This window comes from Amyelois transitella, chromosome 30 (genome assembly GCF_032362555.1).
Source record: "Amyelois transitella isolate CPQ chromosome 30, ilAmyTran1.1, whole genome shotgun sequence".
In the NCBI taxonomy this organism is placed as follows: Eukaryota; Metazoa; Arthropoda; class Insecta; order Lepidoptera; family Pyralidae; genus Amyelois; species Amyelois transitella.
Genome location: NC_083533.1, coordinates 1,298,435 through 1,325,198, shown reverse-complemented (window position 1 = coordinate 1,325,198; position 26,764 = coordinate 1,298,435). Strand labels below are relative to the sequence as shown.

The window sequence follows — 26,764 nt, the reverse complement described above, 5'->3', positions numbered from 1 at the left end:
TTAAATGTCAAAGGACTAAAAAATATAGTGAAAAATAAAGTTAAAGTCTCATAAAACACGTGCGCTCTAAAGTAAACATACAAAAAAGTGTTACACTACACACCCTAAATTAAAAAAAAAAATGTTTAGACAAACATATTCCTTTCCATATTTAAAAATGTAACACTTCCTCGGCTAATAGCCGAAACGTGCCTCCTTGCTTAATTTCGAATATAGAACGTTCAGAAAATGGCGGCGTTTCCACAAATCCCCGCCTTATCCCGCGGCTTGCAATAAGCGCCATCTGTCATCGAGTTTGACAGTTGACAGTGAAACGTTTTAAAAATAGAACGTTTACGAAGGAACCGCCTCGTGAATAAGTAGGTGTAGGGGAAGATTTCTCCTTGGTCAAAATTTCATCTATCATAATATTATAGGTAGGTATGTCTATTACGCACAAATATTATAAATGCGTATGTCCGTAAAATAACGCTTATACGAATAATTTGCTAGACCGATTTTGATGAATTATTTGTAACAATGTTGTTAGTTATTTGATAAAAGAGGACATTGATTGACTGACATATCAAAGCATAGCCCAAACGGAAGACACTGATTTAATCTACATAGTCAGTGGTAAAATCTGTTTAAGGTGGCCCGCCTTCGATACACCAATGTCACTTTTCCTACACTAGTTTGAGTGCTAACCAATGTGACACATCCATTATGGTTAAGTTTACCCTGCAAAGGTTGAGGAGGTTGAAAGTAGTTTCGGGTTAAAACCTGACTCCACCCAATCCAGGCTCATGGTTAAAAGGCGCATCCCGGGTTTCTGCGAAAGGCAAAGGCAAAAAATGTTTATTTGGTACAAAATACAAATCAAAATATGACAGTTTACATCCTAAAATGTACCAAAAAGGTCTCCGCTCAGCAAATGGCAGACGCTGGTCATCCGCTGATGAAGTTATCCTATTCAAAAGTGCCGAGAACCACACGGCGTATACATTTTGTTTATTTGTTTCCTTTCAGTACCAACTCCTGTCCATTCTTCGAGCCCCCGACTTTAATATAATCTCTGAAATTGGTAAAATTAAACAAATAACACGTAGGTACCTACAAAATTAATGATACATCTTAAACTTTAAGGCCCAAAGTCACGCGGCTTCGGACAAAGGAAATAAGGTTTAAAATTGATCGTCGCAGTTCGAATCTGTTGGTTTATGGAAATAACTTTAGAATAAATCCGTAGAGTTTAAAACGCAGTTTAACGTGGACAGAGAATGGGATGGAGTCGAGTTGTTATGATTTATGTTTCAATGTCGGCCTCAGTGGCGCAGTGGCAGTGCGCTTGTCTGTAACTCTGAGGTCCCGGGTTCGAATCCCGGCCAGGGCATGATGAGAAACAAACTTTCTCTGATTGGCCTGGGTCTTGGACGTTAATCTATATGAGTATTTATTATAAAATATATCTACTATCGTTGAGTTAATATCTCGTAACACAATCGTCCCGTTTATATTTATTTTTATTTTATTTATTTAACGCTATGCAATGCCGTGTGACACCAATGTAAAAAAGAATAGGACCACTCCATCGCTTTCCCATAGATGTCGAAAAAGGAGACTAAGGGATAGGCGTATCAACTTGGGATTCGTCATTTAGGCGATGGGCTAGCAATATGTAACTATTTGAATCTCAATTCTATCGTCAAGCCTAACAGCCGAACTTGGCCAATCAGTCTTTTTAAGACTGTTGGCCCTGTCTACCTCGCAAGGGATATAGACATCACTATATGTATGTATGATATTACAAGCACGTGAACGACCCGCCACATCACTATTTAAAGCGTTCTCGAACACGAAAGTATTTCAGTGCCGTCTCCACCCCACTCTCTGTTCCAGTCATTGATTCATTACCAAGGCGGAGTGCTTAAATTTATGACGTACGGGAACTCCCCTAGACTGAGACAGTATAAAGGTAACGTTTAATAAGCCAGCTTATATGTCACTGATTTATATGTTAAGTGAGTTTTTTAAACCGGTTTTTACCGGATCCGACCGGATTTAGCTGGTAATCTTGACAGATAATTGTGCGGTATCGAGTGAGAAAAACAATAAGGATGTTTTTTTTAATACTTGACAGCATTGTTTAAGGCCTCTGGCTTTTTCGTCCTGTGTAAATATGTAAAACCAAAAACAACAAGCTGAAAAGCAGTAAAATGAGAAATAATTTACAGTTGTTAAGTTAAGGTTAAGGTTTTGACAGGTTTCATCATTGAGCCAGCCAACTGAATATGCCTTTTAACACTGTTGGCTCTGTTTACCCCGTAAGGTATGTAGACGTGATATGTGTATGTTACACTCAGAATATATTCCTGTATCTTATATATGAAAGTGAAATTTATAAACAAAGGCAGGCAATAAATAAAAAAAATATATCTTTAGTAATTACTTTTGTCTTTACATTCCTAATAGCACACAATAAAATTAAGTCGATATCCCTGTCCCCAACCTATTTTGTAATTTGAAAAAAGAATACGACGTCCCCATTCTAAAAGCATCGGCTCATCAATAAATAGTTCTAATTTCGAATTTAAAAAAGGAACGCAAAGGAAACACCGCGCCGACAGCCAGTTGACATGGCGGCCCGGTACTTATTCTTGTGTAGTCATCAATTTTCAACCCGCCCGTTCTAAGTAATTTGCCACGACGTCTGATTATTTATGCTGCATTCATTGCTGTAGACAGCGAAGGCAATTTCTGTTTTTTTTTTGTCTTTCATTTCTGTCAATAAACGCGTTTTGGCGGGAATTACGTGACGCTAACCGGCCGCCATTTTGGGCATGTCGGATAATGGCTGAAGTGGCCTAATGGATTGACGAAATGTTTTCATTTCACAAAGTTCTCAGAAATCGTCGAGTTATCTATCATCAGCTAACAATTGGATGTAATTTGGACAATTATGACTGTTATATGTTTTTTTTTTAAACAAGCTTTTACCCGCAACTTCGCCTGCGCGGTTTTAGCGCCACCTACAGAAAAGCAACATATTTAGCGCCATCTAAAAAAAAATTCGTGCCGTGTGGTTCTTGGCACCAATAAAAAAGAGAATAGGACCACTCCATCTCGTTTCCGTGGATGTCATAAGGCGACTAAGGGAAAGGCTTATAAACTTGGGATTCTTCTTTAAGGCGATGGGCTAGCAACCTGTCACTATTTGAATCTCAATTCTATCTTAAAGCCAATCAGATGAACGAAGCCTATCAGTCTTTTCAACACTATTGGCTCTGTCTACCCCGCAAGGGATATAGACGTGATTATATGTATGTATGTAGGTATAAAAGAATTCAGGTTTTTCGCAAATCTAGTTTTTACCGCGATGCAAGGCACCCTATGTCCATCTCCAAGACTCTTAATTATATAAACATGAAATTCCAAGAAGACTAGTTCAGGAGAAAACACGTGTAGAGATAACAAAAACACTTACTATCACATTAAAAATTACTATAGAACAAAGCTACGCAAACGCTACTTTCTTACATTTTTTAAATTTATTATTCAAATATCACATAATATAACGCATTTCAAACAAAGCCGACATTGTAGACTCTGCCTAAATATTAATTCTGTAATGCCCTGTTTTCACTTAAGACATGTTATAATGAAGCGGAGAGCACACTTGGGTATTTGAGAGCATTAAAAATTCTCTAAGCGGTATAAAGACTATAGAGTTATGAATCTTTAGATGGTACAAGAAAATTGTCTTCAAATCTGGGAAAATTATTTAAGTTTTTGCCGGGAATCTAGTAGGTGTTTGTTTTTATGAAGAGATTATTGAATGAGATATTATATGGATTTTTAAAATAATACAAAATGTGTCTACCTTTTCTAGTGCCAAGCATCGGTTTATAAACTTGAGACGATGATGCGCTGAACCTGTCAGTATCTGATTGAATTTGTCTGAACCGCAATTCATTTAAATGTTTAATTTATAAAGGACATTAATCGTTCGTTCCCATGGTTGTCATAAAATGCGACTAAGGGATAGGCTTATAAACTTGGGATTCTTCTTTTAGGCGATGGGCTTGCAACCCGTCACTATTTGCATCTCAATTCTATCATTAAGCCAAACAGCAGAACGTGGCCTATCAGTCTTTTCAAGACTCTGTCTACCCCGTAATGGTTAAAGACGTGATCATATGTATGTATGTATGTATTAATGAAAAAGACAGCATGTAAGCAACATTCCATGAAAAGTTATAACCAAACCGCCATCAAAAGCACTGAAATCTGTCACATCTAAACTCGTAACTAAAATAACGCATAATTACAACGACCGAAGTATACGCTATTAAATTAATAACAAAGTTGCGACATGCAACTAACTTCAATTCGAGAAAACAAAAGGTGTGTCTCGACTGTAACAAGCCGACTCCTGGCTTTAATTGGTACAACCCGGGCTGAAGTTAGCCACGGAGCTTATTCAACGCCGCACGCTGATTTGGAATTGGAAGTTTTGACAAACTATGAATGCTAACTTCGCGATGTACAGACGATGGGACAAAGCCACTATGTTTGTTGGTATATTGTTGCTTAGACACTTACAAGCGCTAATGAGTTTTTTTTATTTATGAACATACATTAGTTTGACAGCTAACCGATGCGGCTGTGAACGACGGTGAGGGAAAATGTCGTGTGGATAATTGCACATCCAGGCAGCTGTTAGCAGTGGATTAGAGTCCCCTGCAAAGGTTGTGGAGTATTATCATAAATGTTATTCCAGGTTATATTCTACCTGTGTAATAAATTTCTTTGCAAGAGTAACACTCACACACACATATTTACCAACTTTTGCATTTATGATATTTACAAAATATGTTATTATAGCACCATTAATGAAAGTATTCATTCATAATGTATGTAATGTAAAAATATCTAAGTTTAATAATAATAAATAAATAATCACTACCATCACCTACAAAAGAATACAGGTTTTTCCATTCATCCTACAGGAACTATAGTATTTCCGGATACAATCTCCTGTTTGGTTTCCATCCACCCAAAGGTTGACTGGAAGAGATTGCATTAGCGATAAGTCCGCCTTTGTACCATCTCTGTGTGTTTTGTATGTTTTACTCTTACGGTGGCATGATATATTGATATCTATCTTTATCCTTCTCCAGACTTTCGCATTTATAATTTTTAGTTATTATTTAAGCTAAATATCATAAAAACAAATGCCGCTTCTGTGCCTTATAAAGTCTGCGCACAAAATGTACATAATTAATAAAGAAGATTGAATACTCCCAAGTCTTTATACCAATGAAACACATAATTATTTATACATTAATATCTCATTTTTCTAAGCTTTTCGACCTAAATTTGCAAGGGAATGATCTATGAGTTCATTCTTTTCCGTTATGTAATTAAAAATGGCCAAGAGCGAGTTGGATTTACGCACTTATGGTTCTGTAAGGCTGCATACGAATTTTAACTTTGCCGTAGTAAAAATTTGTTGTCTTATTTATATAGCGTTATAACTGACTGCTTCTATCTACGTGCACAAATTTCTTTACCCGTTTGGGATAGGCAGAGCTATTCGAGGTGGTCATTTTTACACAGACATACATACATACATACACACTGTAATGATTAAATGAAACACCTCGAGTTCAAGACAACAACTGTTTTATTTAAATAAGTGTTGTGTAGTTTTTGATTATCGTGAGTCACCTCACGATAATCAAAAACTACACAACACACACCATCACGCCTGTCTCCCATTGGGGTAGACAGAGACTATGGATTTCCACTTGCTACGATCCTTACGGAGCTGGCAATTTTTGATTGTTTTATTTTGCTTGTAGGTAATGTTAAATTTAAAATTTAATATAAAAAAGCAAGTATTTTGCAGTAGGTATGCATGTGCAGTTTTTCTGTTTGGTCAGCTGGTTGACTGATAGAGAATGCCAAACGGCATTAAGTCCGTCTTTTGTACATTTTATCTCTTGCGATAAAGTTTTTAATAAGTAAATAAATAAAGTTGTATACTCCTCAGTGTAGCTAACTATTGTTATCTCTGTCTCATACCCATTAATAACCCACAAACCATTAAACGCAGACAATTACCTAACGTACACAGCTAACAGCTAAGCTAAAAATACTGGCCATCGTAGCTTGACACGCACGAAGTCGTTTTAGCCGCACGAAAAACTATCCCTGTCCCGTTTCACGTCGTAATAAAAAGCGAAACAGCGATAGTTTTTCGCGCGATAGAAACGGCATCTCGCGTGCCATGCTATACTGGGGCAGAAGCCGTTTGGAGTTGACCACAAAAAGATGAAATGGTCATTCCTCGGACGATTGAGAATGTGATTGTTAAATTGATGTGTTCGGACATACATATAATCACGTCTTTATCCCTTGCGGGTGAGGCAGAGCAAACAGTCTTGAAAGGACAGAAAAGCCACGACTTCATTATGGAGTTGAGATTCAAATAGTGACAGGTTGCTAACCCAACTCTTACTAACTTCTAAGAAGAATTCCAACTTCACCATCCTCTCCCTGAGTCGCCTTTACGTCATCCATGGGGAAGGTGTAAAATGGCGGCTTGATTATGGGGTTGAGATTAATATAGTGACAGGTTGCTTGCCCATCTCCCACAAGAAGAATTCCAACTTCACCAGCCTCTCCCTGAGTCGCCTTTACCTCATCCATGGGGAAGATACAGAGTGGTCCTATTCTAAGGTGCCGGGAACCACACGGCACACAATTATCTAACGTATACAACTAACAGCTAAGCTAAAAATACCAGTAACCAGTAGATTGGAGCTGACCACACACAAATAGATGAAAATGTCACCCCTCGGACGATTAAGAAGCAATGTTACTGTTAAATCGATCTGTGCAGACGTGCGACTTTTTTGCGGATGACGGTAATAGTGCGGCGATTTTTTTATGTAATAACGAAATATCCCGTTTATGCTCGCGAGAATTTCAAGCGATCTTTTAACAAACAAACAAACAGACAGATTTTTTTTTTCACGTTCTTACAGTTAATAAATGTGCGCGTTAAATACTTGTATTATTTCTAAGTTGTAGATATAATGCAACGAGAAAAGTTTAAAATCAGTTACAATACTGTTTCTTTATCGTTTTGTTTTCATGTAAAATATGTGCAATGTACAGACATTTCTTTTTTACTGTTTTATTTCATATACCTATTTCATTTATATACATACATATGTACATATAATCACATTTATATCCCTTGCGGGGTAGACAGGGCCAACAGTCTTGAAAAGACTGATAGGTCACGTTCAGCTATTCGGCTTTAAGATAGAATTGAGATTCAAATAGTCACAGGTTGCTGGCCCATCGCCTAAAATAAGAATCCCAAATTTATAAGCCTACCCCCTAGTCGCCTTTTACGACATCCCTATTGGTGCCGGGAACCACACGGCACACATTTATTTATGTACTTGAAATAATCGCAACGCCAAATCGCCCGTCTGCCCCGGCCGCTGTAAGTGATAGCCACAATTGCTTTTGGTTAATTTATGTGTGGATTAAAGGGGAGACAGGTTTAATGAGTGCACTGACTATTTGTATTGATTCGCGGGTTCGATTCCTGCGGGAGAAATTTTGAGGGTTTCTGTGCGGGGGAAAGGTTTTCTCGAGAACTAATGTGTAGGTTTAAGGGTAGATATAGGTATATACCTATAATCACATAACAATTCTTTACGGGGAAGACAGAGCCAAAAATCTCGAAAAGACTGGAAGGCCGCATTGGCTTAATGATAGAATTGAGGTATAAGCCCGTCGCCTAAAAGAATAAAGTTTATAAGCCTCTCCCCTGACTAAATTTAGCGAAAAGAAGTAGTACACTACTACAAATGAAATTTTATTGAAAAAAATAATAATAATAAAAACCAGAAACATTCTATCTATACTAATATTATAAAGCTGAATAGTTTGTTTGTTTGAACGCGCTAATCTCAGGAACTACTGGTTCGAAATGAAAAATTATTTTTGCGTTGAATGCTGCTTTAGGCTATATAACATCACGCTGCAACTATAAGGAGCAAAGAAATAATAGAAAATGCGAAAAAAAAAACGGGGAAAATTATTCATTCTTGAGGGCTTCAATAATGCCCAAAATAACTATTTCACGCAAACGAAGTTGCGAGCACAGCTATTAAAGTTTATAATAACAAAAAAAATAAAACTAAATGAAAAGAAACAGAATGCATAAAACCGTCCTCACAGCATCATAGATCTGTCATCTGTTTTTTGATGAATAACCTGATCAAAAAAGTTAATGTGAACCAACCCTTATTTGAAAGGAAATAAGATTCACGTTAAACAAATGTAACAAATATAATATCCTTTGTAATATGACAACGTGTGATATCTTCAGACATATATTATTCCCCTCTTTAAAACATTCATCGACTTTGTTGGAATTAAAAATGAATGGAGTCGACTAACAAATTAATCCATACATATAGTCACGTCTTTATCCCATGCGGGTTTGACAGAGCCAACAGTCTTGAAAAGAATCATAGGCAACACTCAGCTGTTTGGCTTGATGTTTGAATTGAGATTCAATTAGTGACAGGTTGCTAGCCCATTGTCTAAAAGGCGACTGAGGGATATGGTTATAAACTAGGCATGTTTATAACCATATCCCTTAGTCGCCTTTTACGACATCCATGGGAACGAGAAAGAGTGGTCATATTATTTTTTAACTGGTGCCGGGAACCACATGGCACATCAACCTTAATTAAAGTTTAAATTTTGTTAATATTTAAACTTTAATTAAGGTTTAGTATATTGCCGTGTGGTTCCCGGCACCATTACAAAAGAATAGGACCACTCCATCTCTTTCCCACGGATGTCGTAAGAGCCGACTAAGGGATAGACTTGGGATTCCTCTTTAATGTAAATCCCTGCCAATCTAAGGTCTGCCGCGCCGATGGATGCATGGCTAGGGGCGAGCCTAGTCTCGAGCGTGCCACTTCCGCCATGGGGTTGGGCGACCCCCAGGTAATGGCTAGCCTTACCCTGGCATGCGGGGCTCTGCTGGGGCGGACCAAATTTTTCCCTAGCGTCTCGTGGGAATCGCATTATGAACCTTAAAAAGCATATAAATGGCGGCGATGGTGTCCGCACCCCATCACGTCTCGTTCCCGGCGGGAGCGGTATGCGGTCTGCTGAAAGCCGCTTTGCGACGATGAATGTAAGAGGAGGAATGAAGGATAAGATTGAGGAAGTATGCCAGATGATGGATGAAAGACGTTTGGATGTGTTGTGCGTGAATGAAACGAAGCGGAAAGGATGCGACGCGACGCAGCACGGCCCTTACACGGCGTATTGGTCTGGAATTTCCAGTACCAGCCGAGGCTGTCAAGGGGTCGGTCTAATTCTTTCTGCACGAATGGCTGAGTGCGTGAATGAGTATGAGTGTGTCAGCCCTCGTCTTCTATGGATTAGGCTGAAAGTTGGAATCACTCGGATCTTCGTTCTAGGTGTTTATGCACCTTGGGATGTGGGTTCGAGGGGTACAACATCAGCAAAAAGCGAAAACGAGGAGTTCTGGAATAGTGTAAGAGAAGTATTGAAAGTTACCAAGCCAAATGAGAAGATTATTATGTTAGGTGATTTTAATGGATGGGTGGGTGTAAAGCGTGATGGATATGAAAAGGTGCTTGGTGCGTTTGGTGACGAAAAGGTGAATGATAATGGAAGAAGTGTATTAGAAATTTGTCTAGAGTGGGATCTTTTTGTGTCGAACTCAATGTTTCAACATAAAGAGATCCACACCTACACAAGAGTGGAAGGTATTTTAAAAAGTATGATAGACTTTGTGATTGTAGATGAAAGATTGAAGAACAAAGTGCTGGATACCCGTGCATATCGCGGTGCTGGCATTGACTCGGACCATTTACTGGTGATATCCCGGATAAGGGGTATCTTCAATCGCTGGCGGCACAGGGTAAGGGAGCAAACCAGCGCTTTGGAAAGAGTAAAAGTAGAAAATTTGCAAGATATGGATGTAGGTAAGAAGTATATTAATAGACTGAAGGATGAATTTGAAGATTTAGATGAAATGAGCGATATTGAAGATGGATGGAAGGAATTTAAAGAAAGAATTGTGAAAGTAGCTGTTGAAGTGTGTGGTGTAAGTAGAAGAAGGAAAGGAAAAAATCACAAAAATGCGTGGATGAGTAAAGATGTGCAAGAACTTGTGCGATTAAAGAAGAAAGCATGGCTGGATTTGTTAGCAGCAAAAGCTAACTTAAGAATGCAAGAGGTTATAGATGAAGATGTGAATGAAGCACGTAAGGAATATAAGAAAATGAAAGATTTGGTTAAGAAAGCTGTGATTAGAAAGAAAGAAGAGTATAAAGAGGATTTTGATAAAAGGCTATCAGAAGACTTTCAGTCAAATCTGAAAGTATTCTGGAAATCCGTAAGGTCAGCCCGAGGAAATACTATAACCAGAGAGCTGACTAGGATCAGATGCCAGGATGGTAGCGTTGTGAAAGGAGAAGAATGTGTACTAAAGATATGGAAGGACTATTTTGAAAGTTTATTTGAAAAAAAGGAAGGAAATAAGAAAGATTTCTGCTATAGCGAAGAAAAAGAGAATGAGATGGAAGGCGAAATTGAAATGTTCGAAATTGTGGAAGCACTTAAGAGTATGAAAGCGGGAAAGGCTGCTGGGTGTGATAGAGTGTCGGTCGAGATGCTTAAAGCAGGAAAAGGCGTAGTAGCTAGTCAGTTGTACTGCCTTTTCAATTTGTGTTGGAGAAGCGGCCGAGTACCAAAAGATTGGTGTAAGGCTGTTATCGTGCCACTTTACAAAGGAAAAGGGTCACAGCTGGACTGCAAAAATTATCGTGGTATAAGCCTGCTTAGCGTCGTCGGCAAATTGTATGCTAAGGTATTGATTAATAGAGTCAGGAATGAAACTGATGACAAAATATGGGATGCTCAAGCGGGATTTCGAAAGGGAATGGGATGTACTGATCAGGTCTTTTCCTTGCGGTGCATAGCCGAAAAGTTTTTGGCCAAGAGTCAAAAAGTCTATTGCACATTCGTAGATCTGGAAAAGGCCTATGACAGAGTTGAGAGGAATGAATTGTGGTCAGCACTTTCTATGCATGGGGTGAGCAGTCTCTTAATACGAGCACTGAAATCCTTATATGAGGATTCGAGTGCTTGTGTCAGGATAAACGGAGCGCACACTGAGTGGTTTAAGATTGAGAAAGGCGTTAGGCAAGGATGTGTTGCGTCACCGTGGCTGTTCAACCTATTTATGGATAGCTGTTTGACAGATTTGAAAGAGTCTAAAAGTGGATTAAGGATGAATGAGTTACTCGTCAAATGTCTGCTCTATGCCGACGATCAGGTTATACTGGCGTCATCAGCGGAGGAGTTACAGGAGATGGTAAACTGTATGCATGAAGCTTTAAAAGAGAAAGGAATGAAAGTGAACGTAAGTAAAACTAAAACACTGGTTTTTGAAATGGAGAAAGAAATGACAGCATGTAATATTTTGATTGGAGGAGAAAAAGTGGAGCAAGTGAAAGAGTTCGTATATCTAGGATCAAAGTTTACATCGGATGGCAAGTATGATAGTGATATTGAAAGGAGAGTGAACGCGGGGAACATGGTGAATGGAGCTTTGCATGCCTTTATGAGCAGTCAGAAACTATCCAAAAAGGCTCGACTGGCTGTGCACAGGGGCGTGTTGGTCCCGACATTAATGTATGGGAGTGAAAGTTGGGTATGGCAAAAGAAGCATGAAAGCAGAATAAATGCAGTGGAAATGAGAGCGTTAAGGAGTATGATGGGTGTGAAATTGAGTGACAGGATAAGGAACAGCGTGATAAGGGAATGTTGTGATGTGAAAGAAGATGTAGTTACAGGAATAGAAAAGGGTATGTTAAGATGGTTCGGTCATGTGGAGAGGATGAATGAAAGCAGGTTGACTAAGCAGATATACAAGGAGAGTGTGGAGGGAAAGGTCGGAGTGGGAAGACCTAGACGAACGTATCTTGATCAAATTAAGGACGTCCTGGTAAAGGGTCAGGTCAAAAGTACCCGAAACCGCCGAGCTTGTATGAAGAGAGTTATGAATGTGGACGAAGCGAAAGAAGTATGCAGAGATCGTGGCAAGTGGAAAGAGGTAGTCTCTGCCTACCCCTCCGGGAAAGAGGCGTGATGTTATGTATGTATGTATGTATTTTGTTAATAACCAAAATATGAAAATAAAAAAAGTAAAGATTTACTTATTTAAAACTATGTCGACTCTATAGATTTCCCTGCTCCACCACACATGGCCAGCACGTGTTCCTGTAACCAGATTTCAGGAAACATTGATGTATTAATACTTCCCACTTGATAATTTCACAATGATTCACATACTGATTTACATATACATATTATTATTATAGAGGTTTTTGCAGGGGACTTAGCAAGCGTGCGATTTTTTTAATTTATTAAAAATATGTCACGGACTCTCAAAATATCAACTGACAGGTCAAACTATTTGGTCTTAATTTTACATGTAGGTTACTGTAAGGAACAGTCCTTACAGTCGACTAAGGGATAAGCTTATAAACTTGGGATTCTTCTTTTAGGCGACGGGCTAGCAGCCTGTCACTTTATATGAATCTCAATTCTATCAGTAAGCCAAAAGCTGAATCTATCAGTATTTTCAAGACTGTTTGCTCTGTCTACCCCGCAAGGGAAATAGACGTGATTATATGTATGTATGTAGGTTCGTTACAGTCTAGGGGTGGAATTAAGAGAAGTCTTCCCAACATACTTCCTACTAAAATGACGTTAGAAATACAGTGCTTTTGAAGAAATATAAGGAAAAAGAAAGAAAGGTAAGGTATGCTAGGTAGAATTAGAAGAATCTAAGGTAAGGTAGGTTTGTTAGGTTAGGTGGAATAATAAGAAAGTAATGTAAGGTAAGGTAGGTAAGGTAAAACAATAAGTAAGAAGAAAGTAGGGTAAGGAAGATTTATTTCATCCAATAGGCTTAATTTTTTCTTTCTGTAATTTTTATTTTAAAGCATTTTCAAAGTTTATCTTTCAACTTATATACAAACATAAAACCGTGGTGCAACCAAAGAAAAGTCTCATTTGTACGTTTGATAAAAACCCGTCGTTATCAGCAGATAAATATAACTTACACAGTTAATGCATTCGAGTAATATCTTGTGATAAAACTTATCTTTCCAATGAATAATTAGAGGAATGATTAAGTTAACAGGTTTGGTAGTTTGCCGGTAAGATGAAAAACGTAGCAGTGGTAGCCTTTCAGTCTTTTTTATTATTTATTTAAAATTTTATGCACGTTAAATGTACAACAGGTTTTTGAGACTGTAGGCTCTGTCTACCTCGTAAGGAATAAAATTGCATCTGCCTAGAAAGTCTTATATATATTTCGCACCTTCGGTGCAACAAAGTCACAAATAGCCAAAATTGCAAAAACGAACTAAGTATGCCAAATTGTTTTTGAATCATACCTTTACTTGGGGTAACAAAAACATCCGCGAAAGTAATCAATTAATATTGCAAAGATGTTAAACCTAATATAAATAGTAATCCAGAAATTGAATAAATACATGAGAAAAAAAAGTTAAAGCGTTCTCCTGTAAAATAAAAAAATTGTTGTTGTGACTTTGTTTGAGGGTGGAATTGGGAACATACATACATACATACATACCATCACGCCCGTTTCCCATTGGGGTAGGTTTCGCAAAGATAATTAGTTTTACAATTATTCATGTTTTTTAATGTATACAATGTGCATTCGTCCACGATTTAGTTTTAAGTTGTTTAAGTTTGTAATTAAATATAATTTGTAAATTGACGTCCGATGAAAATGCTGCAGTGTAGTTTATTCCGCCGCTTCTTCTACACATGCGCTTTGGAAGCGGTAGTAGTTATAATTAGATTTAAGTGATGTAACGTCAATAAATGATACCTTGTATCCAATTTTGCAAATCTATCTATTCTATTCTACTAAAAGGCTACGTTCATCTCTATATCTTCATGTTGTTATTGAGATTCGAATAGTGACAGGTTGCTGTTGCTAAATTCTTAATTCTTTATAATAAAGGCCATAATCTAAGTTGCCAGCCCATCGCATGAGAAGAATCTCAATCCTAGACACCAAGACAGCATTGTCTATGGTTAAAAGATTAAGCTGCGTACACACCAGGTCATCAAAGTCTAACGAACTTTGGCACGCACATTCATAGATAGCTCTAAAATGTAGGCGTTAGCATTCACCAAACACCAAAGTGACTTATTATAAGCTTTAACGCTGATAAAAAGCTTATAGTATCTACCGCTTTGACGGCCTCTGTGGCGCAGCGGTAGTGCGCTTGTCTGTGACACCGGAGGTTCCGGGGTTAAATCCCGGTCAAGGCATGATGAGAAATGGACTTTTCCTGATTGGCCTGGGTCTTAGATGTTTATCTACATTAGTATTTATTATAAAATATAAAATCGTTGAGTTAGTATCTCGTAACACAAGTCTCGAACTTTCTTCGAGGCTAACTCAATTCGTGTTATTTGTTCCGTATATATTTATTTATTTTATTTATAGTATCTACCAAAAACATGTGTACATACATCTACATAATTTAAAAAGTTTACTGCTTTTTATAGACTTGAGTTTGCAAAAAAGACAAATTTTGGGATGGATTTCAAAACGAACATTTTGGTGAGAATGCTTATGTCATTGATTTTTTGGTAGATCACGAACAGCTCATCGTTCTCCGCCATATTTTTTTGCCGTTTTATCTCCGACCAAGGCAAAGGGCAAAAAATGTATGCACAAGTCTTTCTATTCGTTTTTATTAAGTTCACGCGATTTAATTTAATTTGTTATTAAAAATATATAATTTTTTCATCATTAAGGAAAATAAATATGCGTAAGCCGTGTGGTTTCGGGCACCAATACAAAAAAGAATAGGACCACTCCATCTATTTCCCATGGATGTCATAAAAGGCGACTAAGGGATAGGCTTACAAACTTGGGATTCTTTTTAGGCGATGGGTTAGCAACCTGTCACTATTTGAATCTCAATTCTATCATTGAGCCAAATAGCTGAACGTGGCCATTCAGTACTTTCAAGACTGTTGGCTCTGTCTATCCCGCAAGGGATATAGACGTGACCATATGTATGTATGTAGAAATATGCGTACAATTTGTTAGGCCCTTGGACCAATGAAGGACATTCGGTAGATTTGATAGCTCAGTCTGTGGCCAGCTTTACAAGATTACAAACTCTATGTTGTCACGTGCAGTTGACATTGCAATATCGAAATGGCATAGACAAATTTGTGTGAATCATCACATAAAGGTTCATATCCACGGAAGCAGTCACAAAATAAACTGGTAGTCTTACGCCTAAATAAAAAAGAAACACATTATCAAAAACCAATTTCGCCAAACTTAAGAATAAGGTTTCAAACATACAGACAGATATTCTAAAAATCTAATTTTTGTCTTTTGTTGGCCAAACTCGTATAAACATGTAATTTATTTAAATTTTTTTAATGAGAATTTTTACTTTATTTTCTAGAATAGTAAAAATTTCAAGCGCAAACATCGCACACTTACAATTTTATTATATGTATGGATTAAGGTCATGTCCCCGGCACATTGACATAGGACCATGCTCTCTCTTTTACATGGATGTCGTGAAAGGTGACTAAGGTATAGGCTGATAAACTTGGGATCCTTCTTTTAGGCAACCTGTCAACATTTGAATCTCAATTCCATCATTCAGCCATACAGCTAAACGTGGCCTTTCAGTGTCACTGTTAGATCTGTCTACCCCGTAAGTATGTTTTTTTTTACAGTCCTTTGTGGAATTATCCAAAAACCAAACAATCCCCGTGTTGTGTGGATAAAGGCTGTTCTCAGGATATCTAGTGAACTCATGCGTAATGCTATTACATTGTAGTGATGTGAAATAAGTTATCGATAGCAAGTGGAAGAAAACGATAAAGCTTTAAAATAAATGCACGATAAGGGTTATAAATGTGGCTGAAGCGAAATAAGTATGATTATGGAATTAAACCCTAAAATAATACTTACACGTTTTTCACAAATCTTACGGGGATTTTTTTGTACCGGAATGAAAAGTAACCTGTGTCCTTTTCCAGATTTTTAATTATAAAACGTGTAATGGAAAGGGGGTTATCATATGAAGTGGGTGGATACTACACCTTTAATAGATTCTTCCTACTTCTACTACTGATCCTTATCACCATGTTCATAAATGCATGTCAATAAAATTTCACAATGAAATTAAATTATTTTAATGTAAACAAACGTGGCCACGTTCAGCTGTTTGGCTTAATGATAGAATTGAGATTCAAATAGTGACAGGTTGCTAGCCCATCGCCTAAAAGAAGAATCCCAAGTTTATAAGCCAACCCCTTAGTCGCCTTTTACGACATCCATGGGAAAGAGATGGAGTGGTCCTATTCTTTTTGTATTGGTGTACCACACGGTACCTACATATAGGAATTCTTCTTTTAGGCGATGGGCTAGCAATCTGTCACTATTTGAATCTCAATTCTATCGTCAAGCCAATAAGCTGAACGTGGGCTTTCAGTATTTTCAAAACTGTTGGCTCTGTCCACCCCGTAAGGGATATAGACGTGACTATATGTATGCATGTGTGTATCTATCGATATCCGATATCGACATGACCCCAACTCACTTCCCCAACACTAAACCGCCTAAGGCGTCGTACTCAATGCCCTTTGTCCTGTGAACGCATCCTAATAATATTGTTTTGACATGTCATCCAGTGGGATAGCATGCAATAAGGGGGGCCGATCAAGCACGTTGTGGGAATCTCGCATGCGAGATTGAAGTATTGATTTTTGTTCGAATCTGTATTAGGTCTTGTGGTTCTTTACCTGTTAAATGGTATGGTTCACAACTGATATTTGAACCTCGTATAGTTTTAATTCATTCATTCTTGTATCCCTTGCGGGATAGACCGAGCCGGCAGTCTTGAAATACTGAAAGGCCTGAAAGGTCACGTCCAGCTGTTTGGCTTTATGGTAGACTAGCTGTGCAAGCAACTTCGTTCGCGTGGAACACTTATTTTGGGCATCATTGAAGCCCTCAAGGATGAATAATATTTCTCCGTTTTGTTTTCATACATACATACATACATATGGTCACGTCTAAATCCCTTGCGGGGTTAGACAGAGCCAACAGTCTTGAAAAGACTGAATGGCCACGTTCAGCTATTTGGCTTAATATAAGAATTGAGATTCAAATAGTGACAGGTTGCTAGCCCATCGCCTAAATAAGAATCCCAAGTTTGTAAGCCTATCCCTTAGTCGCCTTTTACGACATCCATGGGAAAGAGATGGAGTGGTCCTATTCTTTTTTGTACTGGTGCCGGGAACCACACGGTTTTTTTTTTCACATTTTCCATTATTTCTTTGCTCCTTACAGTTGCAGCGTGATGTTATATAGCCTTCCTCGATAAATGGTCTATTCAACGCAAAAAGAATGTTTCCATTCGAACCAGTAGTTCCAGAGATTAGCGCTTTCAAACAAACAAAGAAACTCTTCAGCTTTATAATATATAGTATAGATTTGAGATTGAAAAAGTGACAAGAATTATTCGCTTTAAAATATGACCAAAAGCTATTTCAAACTAGTATTTTTTTACCTTATTGAAGTTAACTCGAGTTTAATCCGGGAATCCCTTTTAAAACCACATAAGATTTATTACACGTAAACTTTACGAGGCACGAACCAGCTAGACAGACCTATCAAAGACCTTAATGAATTATGGCACATTCGTCTTATTTGCAAAATCACAAAATAGTTAGCGGACAGAAAACTACTTTCAAAAATAAATAAATATATACGGGACAAATAACACAGATTGAGTTAGCCCCGAAGTAAGTTCGAGACTTGTGTTATGAGATACTAACTCAACGATACCATATTTTATAATAAATACATACATACATATGGTCACGTCTATATCCCTTGTTGGGTAGACAGAGCCAACACAGACAGAACCTCTGCAACCTAAATACATATTGTTTTTGATGAAGGGTTTTTAATGTTATACAAGTCGTCTTTATATTAATTTCTCTAGAAATAAGTAGTGCTAAATTTCTTCTTATTCTTAAGTTGTAACCGTATTTTTTCCTTGATGTACAAAAATATATATTAAAAAATCTTGTTTGTTTGTAATATCTTTATTGCATAGAAATTTACACAGTAACAAGAAAATAGTACATAGTTATAAAAGAAACAAATCACTTGCAATAGCGGACTTATCCCATGAAGGGATCTCTTCCAGTCAATCGGCAAACAATAAAGGAACTAGATAATCCACTAAATATACATATATGTATAAACTTATTAATAAATAAACATACATAAACTAAGATAAATTGCCTGACGAAAAAAAATCTTACTGAGGAACTGACAACTCTGTCATTTAATTATTTTGTACAACACCTCAGGAAGCGATAAAAATTCTTACTAATCTGTGCGATCCTTTTGAAGCGATGGCGGGAAGTAATTATTAGTTGGGACTTTAAAAAACCTATTGGAATTTCGATTGGCCCATAAATCTAGACGAGGTTTTAAAAAATCCCTGTGTTCGGTTCCCGGCACAAATACAAAAAAGAATAGGACCACTCCATCTCTTTCCCATGGATGTCGTAAAAGTCGACTAAGGGGTAGGCTTACAAACTTGGTATTCTTTTTTAGGCGATGGTCTAGCAACCTATCGCTATTTGAATCTCAAATCTATCATTAAGCCAAACAGCTGAACGTGGCCTTTCAGTCTTTTCAAGACTGTCAACCTCTGTCTACCCCGCAAGGGATATAGACGTGATGATATGTATGTATGTATGAAGTTTAAATAAATAAATAAAACACTAGTATATTGCGAAAAAGGAAACCTCGAATACCTAGGTCCTAGCCTAACCTAGACAAGCCATATGGCAAGCGTCCTAGAATCCATGGCTATCAGATGACGTGATGAGACCTTAAAATAGCCGTGAAGCCTTATATATGATAGAGTTGTCGATAAAGTTAGGCATTAGGGTCAACGGAAATGTAAGTACTAGTATCCGGCCGAGGCTTCACTCGCGTTTCTAATAAAAAATGTTTATAAGACATATGTATACATATATGTAAAGAAAGATTACGCAAATTGAGCTATCTCAAAGTACGTTGTGCCGTGTGGTTCCTGGTACTATGAATACCACTACGATGTTGTTGGTTTGTTTGAACGCGCTTATCTCAGGGACTATTGGTTCAAATTGTTTTTGTGTTGAGTAGACCATTTATCGAGGAAGGCTTTAGGTTATATAACATCACGCTGCAACTTTTAGGAGCGAAGAAATAATGGAAAAAGTGGAATAAAAAACGGGGAAAATTATTCATCCTTGAGGGCATCAATGATGCCCAAAATAACTATTTCACGCGGACGAAGTCGCGGGTAGGCAGTAAGACATACATATGTAAGGAAAGATTACGCAAATTGAGGTATCTCAAAATATGTTTTGCCGTGTGGTTCCCGGTACTCTGAACACCACTACCATCTCTGACCGACGGATCTCATAAAAAGCGACTGAGGCAATAAATAAATATATACTGGACAAACTACACAGATTGAGTTAGCCTCAAAGTAAGTTCAAGACTTGTGTCACGAGATACTAACTCAACGATACTATATTTAAGACCCAGGCTAATCGGAGAAAGTTCCTTTCTCATCATGCCCTGGCCGGGATTCGAACCCGGGACCTCCCGTGTTACAGACAAACGCACTACCGCTGCGCCACAGAGGCCGTCAATAGACACATTCATCTAGAAGATCATGGTAAAAGCTGCGCGGGTCCCCTGCAAAGGTTGCGGAGGTCACATGAGTATCGCTCCGTGTAAAAACCTGACTTTCCCGATCCAGACTTATGATTAAAAATCCCATCAAAGGCGTCCCTCCCGAAAAGTAGGAATACATACATATGGTCACGTCTATATCCCTTGCGGAGTAGACAGAGCCGACAGTCTTGAAAAGACTGGATGGCCACGTTCAGCTATTTGGCTTAATGATAGAATTGAGATTCGAATAATGACGATTTACTAGCCCATCGCCTAAAGAAGAATCCTAAGTTTGTAAGCCTATCCCTTAATCGCCTTTACGACATCCATGGGAAGGAGATGGAGTGGTCCTGTTCTTTTTTTGTATTGGTGCCGGGAACCACACGGTACTTACAAAGTTAGGATGTAACTGGGATTTACGTCACCACGGCTAAATGTCGGCCACAACCAAATTTCATAATTCCTTCACTGCACTTTGTATATTAATGCGTTTCCACCATGTTATTCCGATCATCAAAGAATCAATAAAGATCAAAGTATGTTTGTTTATATAAGGCCGAATATTCCTACTTCCCTTTGCCTCGAATAGAAACAAAGTTATCTATGATGTTTCATAATGTCATAATACATTTCCGAGCGCGGGCGTGAATAAAAAAAAAAGGGAAAAATAATTTGACATTTAGAGCGCGCGCTTTTCAAATTTAGAATTCCGTGCACATTAAACATGGCGTCTGGCTGACTCAAAATAAATATTATTGTTTTCACACCGTTTAGTATATCTCCGTTTTAATGGCTCTTCTCAAGATGCCACATTTGTAATGAAAACAAATTGTAATTTAGAATTTCTTAGGATTTCCGTTACTTTTGTGAACTGAATGAATTGGGTTTAATGTGGCTGAATAGACTAATTTAAAATGTCGAACATTCACTCTGAGAATTTCACATCTTCACATTGGTTTTTACGACTATATTTAAGTCCTTACGGGGTCGACAGACAATTGAAAGAACTATACAACTGGAATAACTAACTGGATAGCCCACCGTCATAATGCTTTTTTGGAATTCGAAACGGGAGCGGATTCATGGTTCCTGATGGAACATTAAGCCGCCTACAGTAATCTTCGTCCGCTTCAATATGTCTAGTGTTAACAGATTATAATAAATCGATATTTGACGTATGGTACAAGCAGTAAACTTTCTGCGAGTTGGTAGGGTTCACAATTAACTGACTGAACAAGCATACTTATTGAAGTTTATCATAATATTTCTTATTAAGAACTACGCGTTATATGGAATCTGACTGAAAGCTATAGAGGTGCTGGTGGAGGTTGGAGAAATGATGGAACGATGGCTTGATCCTGAATCAGTTATATTCCAGAAAAACTCGTGTAAAGATACAATTTCGAAGCGAAAAAAAGTACCGTCAATTATTTTAATAAGGCCCTGTTATATCCTTTTTTCATATTTGACAAAAATAAAAAATCTATAGCGCCGAACCAAAAAGTTTAGCAGCGTGGCCGTCAGTAACACTGGCATTTGAACGTCTGTATGCAGGCAGTAGAGAAATAATTGAAACAAAATGTAACAGCTGGTTGACTGGTGGAGAATGTCAAATGACATTAAGTCCGCCTTTTGTCCGCCGCATGTTTTCCTTCACCGTAAGAGCATCGGTTAGTATTCAAACTAATGTACATAACTTTGAAAATAGTCATTGGTACATGTCCGTGGTGGGATACTTGGTATTCTGTGTTTCGTGTCTATTTTAACATTCTTTAAGAAATTACTACGAAAGAATTTTCAGATCCGCTCTTAGCTTATAACTTGCAACATTCAATGCACAATTATTAATTACCAATCAATAGTATGCATTGCCATTTAGCTCAGACAGTCAGATAATCTAGGAATTGTCTGTCTGTGTATATAGTACTAGTTCTATTAGTTGATAGATTATAATCGACACGGTCTCTATGGTGCAATGGTAGTCCAAGGTACCATGCCTGGCCAGGTCATTTTTATAATGACTTGAATCTTTCATTTAAATAAGTATTTTATACATACATACATACATAAAATCACGCCTCTTTCCCGGAGGGGTAGGCAGAGACTACCTCGTTCCACTTGCCACGATCTCTGCATACTTCCTTCGCTTCATCCACATTCATAACTCTCTTCATACAAGCTCGGCGGTTTCGGGTACTTTTGACCTGACCCTTTACCAGGACGTCCTTAATTTTATAAATTCCGAATATATAAACACAAGACTTTCAAGTTAAATTGGAGCTAGCGCAATTTATGTAATTAATAGGCATGTTGGCAATTTTTTTATTTGCTGTTAATTAATTTTAGTTGCACAACAACTAAAACATTGGTGAAATAATCACATCAATAAACAAAAAATTGTCTGAGATATAACGAAGTACATAACACATTATTTGGGCGAGTCCAAGTCTCCTCTTAGGTACTATACGCTACTTAAATATGGCGTCACACCTTTCGTGTTCGCGTCATGGACCTTATTTTTTTGGCAGCTACCATAGTTATTGCGTTTTTTAAAAACGTCTTAATAAAAGTTGTAAATTTTTTTTAGGCAAAGTCATTTTTGAATAATTTTTTAAATTATTCAAAAATTGTGCCGTGTGGTTCCCGACACCATTACAAAAAAGAATAGGACCACTCCATCTCTTTCCCACGGATGTCGTAAAAGGCGACTAAGGGATAGGCTTATAAACTTGGGATTCCTCTTTTAGGCGATGTGCTAGCAACCTTCACTATTTGAATCTATATTCTATCACTAAGCCAATCAGCTGAGCGTAGCCTATTAGTCTTTTCAAGACTGGTGGGTCTGTCTACCCCGCTAGGGATATAGACGTGATCATATGTATGTATGTTTAAAATTAACTTTTCCATCTTATTTTGTACAAATATAAAACATTGATATGGTCAAAATTATAACTGAAAATTCACGTAATGTACTTAATTACATGTATTCTATCATGTTATTAGCTAATTTATATTGGTTTATGATATGACCTTATCACCAGTTGTAATAAGATATAGAATAGACATTAAATGAATTAAAATCTACATAAAACCACTATCCGACAGAATTCCTGTTTATTATTCCTTTAAAAGCAATTCTTTTTTTAACCTTTACGAATCACGCACATACAATAATCACGTCTTTATCTCTGACGTGGTAGACAGGGCCATAAATTAAAAAAAAAAGACTTAAGGTTTATTTCCGTGGTCAAAAAAAGTCTTAAGGTTTATTTCTGTACTCTCTATATTTTGTGTCATACCCGTGACCTCTTCGCGAAATAGCGGCTTAGTATCCAAGCCTGTAGGCATTAACGCTTAGTTTTCCACGACGTCCCCCTCTCTTTCCCACACCAGCTCGTCGTATATCTCCGTCCCTGTCCACCGTTACCAGATTTCTGTTTGTTTGCGTTTGTTATTGCAAGAAAATGGATTTTGGACTTAGTTGTACCGTAGCTGTTTGTAAGGGTCGTTAGCCGACTGCGTTTGAAAAGGAGGTTATGTCTTAGGGAATTAGAAAATATACTTTTGATGGGAAACTTAATGTTTACTTATATTATAGGTAAATATAAGTTTGTCTGTTACCTCATCACGCATTATCTATTGAACCTGTCATGTCACATAATTTAGTTTATTTTAATAGACATTATTTAGTTTATTTTAATATTTCATAGAGCAGCCATATTTTAATTTATTTTATTTTTATTCTATTATTTTATTTTCCTCGTTGGTGCCCACGGAAGACCAGCGTTGTGGTATATATACCACGACAAATGCTGAGGGGGAGCCATTTTGGTACAAAAGTTGTAATAGATTAAGGTTTCTGTTCTTGATATATTATTATTTACCAAATAAACATTTTTCTTTCTTTCTTACATACATACATATGGTCACGTCTATATCCCTTGAGGGGTAGACAGAGCCAACAGTCTCGAAAAGACCTTTCTTTTTTTCTTTAATTATGTGTATAAGTGGGAAAAAAACATCGTGAGGAAAGGAAGGAAATAGTTCAAATGCTTTGTACGTACAGAAAATCTTATAACACTCTCGGGTTATTGTTCACTTAAGGAGTACATTACAAATATAAAACAGTATTCTTTAGCATTTCTTTTGAAATAAGCAGAACCTATGTAATTTTGTTTCTTGTGTTCTCATCATTTTCGATGTATTCTGTGGACATTGATTATAGCAAATAAATGATTTATTTAAATAATTATTTTTGTTTGTTTCAGGTATGTCAAGCACTAATTTCGTGTTATTCTAGAAAAATAAGAAAAAATTAAGAAAATCCTGCGGTATGTGTTTCTATTTTTTGTAATTCCTACAACATCAAAGCAATGAAAGTTTTACAAATAAAATCATATTTCGGTAACAGTACGTGCGTTTAAAAGTCGCCTCGGCATTGTAAGAATGGCGCAGAATAACGCATTCTACCGTCGAATCTAAATTAAATAACGACCTCATTACAAGTATGTCTATATCCCTTGCAGGGTAGACAGAGCCAACAGTCTTGAAAAGACTGAATGGCCACGTTCAGCTGCTCGGCTTGATGATGGAATTGACATCCAAATAGTGACAGGTTGCTAGCCCATCGCTTAAAAAAAGGATCGCAATTTTATAAGCCTATCCCTTAGTCGCCTTTTACGACATCCATGGGAAAGAGATGAGAGTAGTCCTATTCTTTTTTGTATTGGTGCCGGGAACCACACGGCACTGAATGAATATCGACAATTTACAGGCGATGCCGATGGCAAAGCTTGTTTGATATAAGATTAAGTTTCATCATAAGTTAATCACGAAACCCCTGTTTGTAATTAATTATGTAACTACACATAGCTGATGTTCAATGTATTATGAGATTATCAAATTTTACAAGTTAACAAGCATTGTTGAGGGATGATAGTGTAGCATACACACAGATATTACATGTGATGTTCGTAATTACAAGGTAATCTGTATTGAAAGCGAAATATTCTTCACCCTATCACGAAATCACAAAAACTAATGAGCCAATAAAGATTAAATTTGGTAGAAAGATAGCTTGTAACTAGGAGACGTTGACTAAGAACTTTTTTTTTTAATTCCCGCGGTAACGGTACTTTTTGTTTCATTAATAAAAGTCTGTAGCGGGAGCGATGATTCGACTCGACCGCCACCAAAGGGAAGATCTTCCGCCAGGCTGGTGTGACGCCTGGGGAACCGCGCGACAGACGATGTTGAGTCGGAGGTTGTATTTATGCTCCAATCCGTGAAATCTTTGTTTGCGCGATTTAGATTCTTTGCTGCTATTGGCTGGGCGCGATGATTGACGGTTGCTGTATGACATAAGTGACGTCGCCACAACTCATACCTCTCTCTCTTGTAAGCGACATCTTTTTGTTATATCATTAAACATACTATCAACATACATACATATGTTCACGTCTATATCCCTTGCGGGGTAGACAGAGCCAACAGTCTTGAAAAGACTGAATGGCCACCTTCAGCTATTTGGCTTAATGTTACAATTGAGATTCAAGTAGTGACAGGTCGCTAGCCCATCGCCTAAATAAAGAATCCCAAGTTTGTAAGCTTACCTCTTAGTCGCCTTTTACGACATCCATAGGAAAGAGATGAGAGTGGTCCTATTCTTTTTTGTATTGGTGTCGGGAACCACACGGCAAAGTATCAACAAGTTTTTTAATATGGATTCATCTAAAAGCCTAGTCATAATAGATTTGGAAATTCGGTAAATTCAACACTGAAACTAGTTCGAATTTCATCTAAAGTTTTGATGAATGTTCGCCAAATTCAGTTTTTAACGTTTTCATCGTTTATTTTTTAGCTTTATCTATCTCCGGTGTTATATTTCGTTGCGCGAAGTTTTTTTTTTTTTGTTTTGTTTTACAAGTTTAAATTATATAATATATTATTCAACCTCTTTTGGGTCTTCCCTCTTTTTTTAAAACCCATACCTACATTAAAATGACGCTTCACGGTGGGGGTAAAATCGTAAACAAACATGCACATTCAGACTGGTTGCGTTACCATGATCCAATACGTGTAAGGTTCCCCTGCAAAGGTTGCGGAGGTCAGACGGGAGTCGCTTCGTGTTAAAACCTGACTCACCCAATCCAGGGTCCATGGTCAAAGGCACACCCCGGGCTCCTCTCCAGAGTGGTGAGGATGTAACTGGGACTTACGCCTTGTGAAAGAAGAAAAATCACGCTTCGTTCCCGGAGACTTTGTCAAAGGCCAAATAATCCTACTTCATACTAATATTATAAATGCGAAAGGATGTGAAGTCTTGATCTTGCTGTGCAATCTGTGCTTCGGTAGCTTGCAAGTGCCAGTTGTCTTCCAGTGAGTCGGAAGTTGCTCGAAGTCCTAGTGAGTCAGGAGTGAGCCGTTGCGTTGCTCGTAGTCTGCGGTGAGTCGAGGCAGTAGAGAGCGAAGTCGACTTCTTGGCGTATCATCGGGGTCACCAATGTTGGTAAAATAACTAATAAAATTATCAATCATACCACAGTGTGGTTCCCGGCACCAATACAAAAAAGAATAGGACCACTCCATCTCTTTCCCATGGATGTCGTGAAAGGCGACTAAGGGATAGGCTTACAAACTTGGGATTCTTTTTTAGGCGATGCGCTAGCAACCTGTCACTAGTTGAATCTCAATTCTATTTCTTATTTCTATTCTATCGTTAAGCCAAATAGCTGAACGTGGCCATTCAGTCTTTTCAAGACTGTTGGCTCTGTCTACCCCGCAAGGGATATAGACGTGACCATATGTATGTATGTATGTATGTAGCATGCCACAGATGCGTGTATGAAAAGAAAAAGAATTTATTCGTGAAAC

General features: G+C 37.7%; 1 protein-coding gene and 1 non-coding gene across 2 annotated transcripts in view; one reads left to right on the top strand and one right to left on the bottom strand.

Annotated features, from left to right (window-relative positions):
• Positions 1–26,764, top strand: part of LOC106142102 (uncharacterized) — a 126,914-nt gene that overhangs the window by 17,460 nt on the left and 82,690 nt on the right. The gene's annotated exons all lie outside the window — the stretch shown is intronic.
• On the bottom strand, positions 19,789–19,860 carry Trnay-gua (transfer RNA tyrosine (anticodon GUA)). The gene has a single exon. It is a non-coding gene; the product is annotated as a tRNA-Tyr (tRNA).